Source organism: Gossypium arboreum, chromosome 7 (genome assembly GCF_025698485.1).
Source record: "Gossypium arboreum isolate Shixiya-1 chromosome 7, ASM2569848v2, whole genome shotgun sequence".
NCBI classification, from domain to species: Eukaryota; Viridiplantae; Streptophyta; class Magnoliopsida; order Malvales; family Malvaceae; genus Gossypium; species Gossypium arboreum.
The window spans coordinates 67,840,446-67,848,876 of record NC_069076.1 but is presented as its reverse complement, the minus strand read 5'-3'; the positions used below and the strand labels follow the sequence as shown (position 1 = coordinate 67,848,876).

The 8,431-nt window shown below is 36.5% G+C and overlaps 1 non-coding gene across 1 annotated transcript; it reads right to left on the bottom strand.

Moving 5' to 3' along the window:
* Positions 1 to 348: 348 nt before the first annotated feature.
* On the bottom strand, positions 349 to 453 carry LOC128295825 (small nucleolar RNA R71). Its single transcript, XR_008286374.1, has one exon. It is a non-coding gene; the product is annotated as a small nucleolar RNA R71 (small nucleolar RNA).
* Between the last annotated feature and the right edge of the window lie 7,978 nt (positions 454 to 8,431).

Sequence of the window (8,431 nt, the reverse complement as noted above, 5' to 3'; positions counted from 1 at the left end):
GACGTGCCAATGTTTAATGATATTAATCCGGGTATTAGGAGACCCGAAATTGAGGTACACCAGTTCGAGCTGAAGCCAGTAATGTTCCAGATGCTTTAGACAATGGGCAATTTAGTGGAATGCCTACCAAATATCCTCACCTACAGTTAAGACTATTTATAGAGGTGAGCGATTCTTTCAAATTAGCCAAAGTACCCGAAGATGCATTACCATTGAAGCTATTCCCATATTCACTAAGGGACAGAGCTCGAGCCTGGTTGAACTAATTACCACCAAACTCAATTTCCACATGGCAACAGGTAGCAGATAGATTTCTTATGAACTATTTCCCGCCTAGCAAGAAAGGTAACTCGAGGAACGAGATCACTGCCTTCCAAAAAATGATGATGAGTCCTTGTATGAGGCATGGGAAAGGTACAAAGACTTATTACGAAAGTGCCCTCATCATGGAATCTCACATTGCATTCAACTTGAGACATTTTATAATGGTCTCAATGCTCACACGGGGATGGTAGTAGACGCTTCTGCTAATGTGCTCTCCTTTCTAAGTCTTATAATGAGGCTTATGAAATCATTGAGAGGATTGCCAGCAACAACTATCAATGGCCAACCAACCGAGCAGTGTCAGGAAGACAAGTTGCTGGAATACATGAATTAAACGCTCTCACCTTACTCGCATCTCAGGTATCATCAATGCTTAAAAATCTTACTACTATTGGGTCTAACAGTTTTATAGCACAGCCACCTAACCAATTTGAAAATATAGTCTGTGTTTACTATGGGGAAGGACATTTGTTCGAAGAATGTCCATCCAACCCAGAATCTATGTACTACATAGGTAACCAGAACCAAAATCGAGGAAGGAATCGACTGTAATCCAATTTTTATAACCCATCATGGCGAAATAACCTTAATTTTTCCTGGAGTAACCAAGGGGCTGGAACTAGTAACACTTATGCCCAACCTAAACCAACCCAGCCGCCTAGTTTTCCCCCAACAAGTTCAAAAACCAACCCAAACTAAACCATCCAATAGCTTAGAAAATCTATTGAAGGCATACATGGCCAAAAATGATGCGTTAATCCAAAGCCAAGTAGCTACATTGAAAAACCTAGAAAACCAAATGGGGCAGCCAAGTAGCTATATTGAAAAACCTAGAAAACTAAATGGGTCAGCCAAGTAGCTACACTGGAAAACCTAGAAAACCAAATGGGGCAGCTGGCAACTGAACTTAAGAACCAACCACCAGGTGCTTTACCTAGTGATATGGAGAATCTGAGGAATCCGAGGAAGGAGCATTGCAAAGCATTGACATTGAAGAGTGGAAAGACAATAAAGCCCAACACCATTGAAGCTGAAAAGGAGCAAGCTGACGCTCAAGATTCAGAGGAATTTCAACCGAGTGTTGAAATTCTAGTGTCACAAGAACCAGAATCTGCAAAATCGGATAAGGTAATTTTAGAACCAGCTAATTTTGATCAACTAACAACTCCATTAGATGCAGAATTGCCACAGAAGATGAATCAACCAGTTCTAGTAAAGAAACCACCACCACCCTACCCTCAAAGACTTCAAAAGCAGAAGTAGGAGATTCAATTCTAGAAGTTCCTAGACGTACTCAAGCAACTTCATATCAACATCCCGTTGGTTAAAGCGCTTGAGAAAATGCCAAACTATGTCAAATTCATGAAGGATATCCTATCCAAAAAATGAAGACTTAGAGAATTTGAGACTGTAGCTCTAACAAAGGAATTCAGTGCATATCTTTAAGACAAATTACCCCCAAAGTTGAAGGATCCTGGATATTTTACCATACCCTGCAACATTGGATCAACGTATTATGGTAAGGCATTATTTGACTTAGGTGCGAGTATTAACTTGATGCCTATGTCAATATTTAGGAAGTTGGGGATAGGTGAAGCTAGACCAACTACGGTTACACTTCAATTAGCAGGTCGAACCTTAGCACATCTAGAAGGAAAAATCAAGGATGTATTGGTACGTGTAGATAAATTTATCTTCTCTGCTAATTTTGTTATCCTAGACTTTGAAGCAGACAAAGAAGTGTCAATTATCTCAGGAAGACCATTCTTAGCAACTGGAAGAACCCTTATTGATATACAGAAGGGCGAGCTTACTATGCGTGTTCAGGATGATCAGGTAACATTTAACTTTTTTAAGTCTATACGATTTTTTGACACGATTGATAATTATTTTGAGGTATTCGAATTAGAGGATTTAATAATGGATAAGGAGCTCAACTACGTTGAGGATCCTTTAGAAAAAATTTTGACATCAAATCCTCTGAATGATGAAGAAGAGGATGAATACTTAGCATTGTTAGAAGCTAATCAAAAGGGATTTAACCCACAATCCGATTTTGAATCTTTGGAATTAAAGAAAAGGGATTATGCCCAACCAAAAGCGTCAATCGAAGAGCCACCTAAATTAGAACTCAAGGTACTACCTTCACATTTGAAATATATTTATTTAGGTAACGTTTCTACTTTGCCTGTGATTGTTTCAGTAGAATTAACTAGTGAACAAGAAGAGGAACTCATCCTAGTGTTGAGACAATTCAAGAAGGCTATCGAATGGACCATAGCCGATATTCACGGACTTAGTCCATCTATATGCATGCACAAGATTATCCTGGAAGATGGTGAAAAAGGGACGATTGATGGACAATGAAGACTTAACCCCATCATGAAGGACGTAGTCAAGAATGAAATCATCAAGTGGTTAGATGTAGGTATAATCTACCCCATCTCAGATAGTTCATGGGTAAGTCTGGTCCAGTGTGTGCCAAAGAAAGGAGGTATCGCGGTCATTGAAAATGAGAATAACAAGTAGATACCAACTAGAATGGTTATGGGATAGAGAATTTGCATCGATTACCGGAAGCAGAACAAGGCGACTAGGAAAGATCACTTTTCTTTGTCGTTTTTGGACTAGATTATAGTAGCACCGAAGATCAGCACAAGACAACATTCACCTGCCCGTACGGTACATTTGCATTTAGACGCATGTCATTTGCACCTGCTACATTTCAAAGATTTATGATGTATATTTTTACTGACATGGTTGAGAAGTATTTGGAAGTTTTTATGGATAATTTTTCAGAATTTGGAGATACTTATGATGATTGCTTGGCCAATCTAGTGAATGTACTGAGGCGATGCGAAGAAACAAACCTAGTACTCAACTGTGAAAAGTGTCATTTCATAATAGGAGAAGGGATTGTTCTAGGTCATCGGATAACGAGACATGGAATCGAGTTAGATAAAGCAAAGGTAGATGTTATTGAGAAACTCCCACCTCCAACATCTGTAAAGGGTGTTAGGAGCTTTTTGAGCCACACCAGTTTCTATCGAAGATTTATCAAGGACTTCTCCAAAATTGCTAAACCCTTATGCAAATTATTGGAGAAGCATATGATGTTCAAATTTGATGAAGAGTGCTTAAGTGCTTTCAACGATTTAAAGAGTCGATTAGTTTCGGCACCCATAATTGTCACACCAAACTGGGATTTTCCATTTGAACTGATGTGTGACGCAAGTGACTTCGCGATAGGAGCTGTTATGGGCCAGTAAAGGAACAAAGTTTTTCATCCTATCTACTCGCAAGTCAAACTTTGACAGGAGCTCAACTGAATTATACGATAATAGAAAAAGAGTTACTTGCTATTTGATCACGTGATTTCGTGATAGGTTTTAAATATTTATAATTAATCATTCTTGAAACTAACTATTATCACGATGTAGGCAAGTGTACCTATCGAACAGTAGTAAAGCTTTAGCAAGACCGAATTATCGAACCCAAAGGAACTAAAAGTACTAGTATTGACTGTCTTTTTATTATCTAGCCTAGGAATAGAGAGGTTTTGTTTTTAACTAAATAATTATCTAAACTAAGAACTCACAGAGAATAGAATTGGGGAATTGCTTTTGGAAAAATTGATTGAATTAAGACAATACCTAAGGAAAAATCCACCTAGACTGCACTTGTTATTCTGGCTCCGAATCGGACGATTTATTCATTTAACTTGTTCCGTAAAGATCCCTAAGTTATGTTATTATCCCTATTCAAGACTAATAACGTCTAATCCCTAGATTGAATAATTGAGACCTTTCTCTAATTAATTCCCTAGGGTTGCATTAACTCAATCTATAGATCCCCTTATTAAGTTTCACCCTAACCGGTAAAATCTTGTCACCCTATGTCTAGGCGCGCAAACAACTCCGCTTAATTATGACAAATGTACTATTAGATAGGGTCTATTTCTCCTCTAAATAAGAGCTTAAGAACACATAATTAAGAACAAGTTAAATATTTATCATACAATTCGGAAAATAATAACAAGATTCGTCTTAAGTTTCATTCCCCTTAGCTATTTAGGGGATTTAGTTCATAACTAAATAAGAAAATATCTCAGAATAATAAAGAATACAAAACATAAAGAAAACCCAAAACTCCTGAAGGGCAAATTGAGGAGAGATCTTCAGTTTTGATGATGAATCCGGCTTTTGAGATGGATCAATTGGCTTCCTTAGAGTAATTCCTTACTCCCTATTCTGTGTCTCCTCTTTCTTCCTCCTCTAGGGTGTATTTATAGGCTTTGGAATGCCTAAGAGCCCTCAAAATTAGCCTTTTCCGAATTAGACTCAACTTGTGCTTGGAAGGGACACGCCCGTGTGACACGCCCGTGTGTGATTACTTCAGGCCGCGCTCAAGCTTGCCAAATTTGTAACACCCCGTACCCGAGACCGTTTTGAGTCGAACACAAGGTGTTAACGGACTTAATTCATTAATTAAACACTCATACAATTCATTTTAAAATTTCAGACAAGTGGCTAATCGCATCACATCGCTTTAAAAATCATATCTCGAGTTACTGAAACTCAAATCCAATTCGTAAATTTTCCTGAAACTAGACTCATATTATATCTACTAATTTTTTCTAGAATTTTGGTTGGGCCAATTAGTACAGTTTATTAGTTAAAGTCTCCTGTTTCAGGATTCAACTACTCGACCTCAGTGTATTACGAATCAGATATCTCCTGTACAGAGCTTCAATGACTATGCCGTTTATCTCTAATAAAACTAGACTCAATAAGGAATCTGTACATATAAAGCATGACTTCTAATTATCTTTGTAAAATTTATGGTGAATTTCAAAGTCAGAACAGGGATCCAGAAATCGCTCTGGCCCTGTTTCACAAAAATTTAAACATCTCATAAAATATAGCTCATATACCTGTTTCGCTTATTCCATATGAAAATAGACTCATCAAGCTTCGATTCCATAACTTATTCATTATTTAATTCCATTTATACTATTTTTAGTGATTTTTCAAACTCACGTCACTGCTGCTGTCTGAATCTATTTTATGGTAAATTTTACCTATTTCATGGTTTCCATGGATTAGCTAGCAATTTGACATACATAATACCAAATATGATCATGATTAGCCATTCCAATGGCTAATCATTACCAAGCATTTCTATCTCCATACCACTCAATAACCATATCATAAGACCATATATACAAAATGATTATAATGCTATACATGCCATACTCAAAATATACAAGCCATTATGTCAAGATGGTATACGGATAGTGTGAGCGTGCCTCCGACCGCTTCCGATTTCCGAGCTGGCTTGTCAACACTACAAGGAATGAAAAGGAGGAGTAAGCATAAATGCTTAGTAAGCTCACATGCAAATAGCAAGTAACATAACCATATAAGCAAACATAAAACATCATTTGCATAATCATCACCAAGACATTCATATCACCTTTTCATTTATCATCTTACCATATTGTTGTTATATCGAGTTTTCAACCCGAGGGTTAAGTACATACCTGTTCAAATTATCCATTTCACAACACTTACCAATACGTCCCTTTCATCTTGAGTATTCCTCCATTTGAGTAGAACTTTACCCGTTGAACACATCGAATATAATTCGGATACATGGAAAGTTTGCACATAAGTGCCACATATGTAGCCAAGCTACCATGTAACCCGCCCATAAGTGAACTCGGACTCAACTCAACGAGCTCGGGCGTTCAGATCCATAAGTGAACTCGGACTCAACTCAACGAGTTCGGATGCCTAGTTACATCTCACGAACTCGGACTCAACTCAACGAGTTGAACGCTCGATCCATAAGTGAACTCGGACTCAACTCAACGAGTTCGGATGCCCAAATATCCCAGTGACATGTCACTTGTATCCTAATCCATTCCTAAGGTTCAACGGACCTTTTTCCCAATCATGTGTCTCAACCATCTTCTACGGAATGCCGATCCGATACTCAGTAGTATTTCATATTTTCCAAGTATATCACATAATTTGACATATTATCAAACAATTATCACAAGTATAATATTTCATAATAATTATCATATCATTTAAAAAAACATTAAAACATTTAAAATAATAACTATGTTACCAACATTTACATATGAACTTACCTCGTATGCTAAAATGGCTATTTTTACCATTTCGCCCACAACTTGGTATTTTCCCCATTTTAGCCCAATTTCAGTTTTCCTTGCTCTATCATTTAAAATATAGTCTAATTAGGACTCACATTATTCAAATTGACCCAAAATCATATTTTGAAAAATTACAATTTTGCCCCTAAACTTTTGCATATTTACACTTTTGCCCCAAAGCTCGTAAATTAAAATTCAGCCTATTTTCTTATGTTTTATGACATGCTGATCATTTTTCCTTCTATGGCAACATCAAATTCTCACTCTAACATGTACTTATGACTATTAGGTATTTTTGCCGATTAAGCCCTTTTGCTCGTTTTCACTTAAAACCGAGTAGCACAAGTTGTCTAACATAATTTAAAACCTCATATTCTATCATAAAACACCAAAATACACAAATTTCACCTATGGGTATTTTTCCAAATATAAACCCTAGGTTAAATTATTGCTAGCATAAGCTAAATCGAGCTAGGGACTCCAAAAACGTAAAAATCATTAAAAACGAGGCTAGAACGAACTTACAATCGAGCTTGGAAGCTTGAAAACCCTAGCCATGGTTTCTCCTTGCTATATTCGGCCATGGGGTTGAAGATGAGCAAAATTGGCTTTAATTTTGTATTTTAATTCATTTTACCCTAAATGACCAAAATGCCCTTACTACTAAACTTTCCAAAAATTCCATCCATGTCCAATTTTGGTCCATAGACTTAGAAATTGGTAAAATTACTCTTTAAGGACCTCTAATTAATAATCTAATTCAATTTTATGCAAAATACTTCTAGAACACAAGTTTTGCAATTTATTCAATTTAGTCCCAAATTTCAAATTAAGCACTTTATGCATAAAATTTCTTCACGAAAATTTCACACAATCATGCAATCATATCATAGACCTTAAAATAATCATAAAATAATTATTTATATCTCGGATTTTGTGGTCACGAAACCACTATTTCGACTAGGCCCAAAATCGGGATATTACAACTCTCCCCTTCAGGATTTTCGCCCCAAAATCTTACCGTAAAAGTGGTCTTCACTTTTAATCTCATATTTGGTGTCAAGAACTTGCACTTAGACTGTACCTCCAATACATCTCTTCAATTTCTCATATGATCTAAAAGCTTACGCCTCAACTCTCAACTGTTCTTAAATTTTCAACCCTTCTCAATTTCCCATGATATCATGACATAAAACCCGGATCTCAACTTGATTTAATGAAGACCTAATTCCAAGAAATCCGACAATTAAAGAGACCGAAATTCCATGAATCGATGAGTAGGAATTCATTCAATACAGATGTGATTTATAGATCTCGCCAAACATTTAACAATAGGATACATCCCATTTTCCTTTTTCCGCCATAGAAATAATTCTGATATGGCCTCAAGAATAATCCTTCTCATTTCCATCCCAATATCAACATTGACAAGGATAATTTTGATAGATCCCAATGCTCGGCTTTAACCCCTTTAACAACTCCGATTTTATGTAACATCGGATGCTCTAAACTATCACATTACCTCACTGTCTTGAAACACATCACAATTCATACAACAATACATTACTGAAAGTCAGGAAGTCATTGCTCAATGTAGACTAGTCTAGTTCAGACGCTTCGGTTACCAATATTCTCATCTATCCGAACTCGTCAACATGTAATAAACTTTTCAGCTTTCACAAGATGGAAACCTTATCATTCGTAGTGACTTAAACTAATATTCAACTCTTTCTATTAAATATAGACTTCTCGTTCAAACTATTTACTCTTTGATCTGTACAAAATGAAATTCTATTATCAAACTTGGGAAAATAATCCGACATAATTGTCACATGAAATCTTTCAAATAAATAATTTACCATACCGACTAAAACTCGCGCTTTTATCACCTATGCCTTTACCGATGTCAAATCCTTACACGTAAAT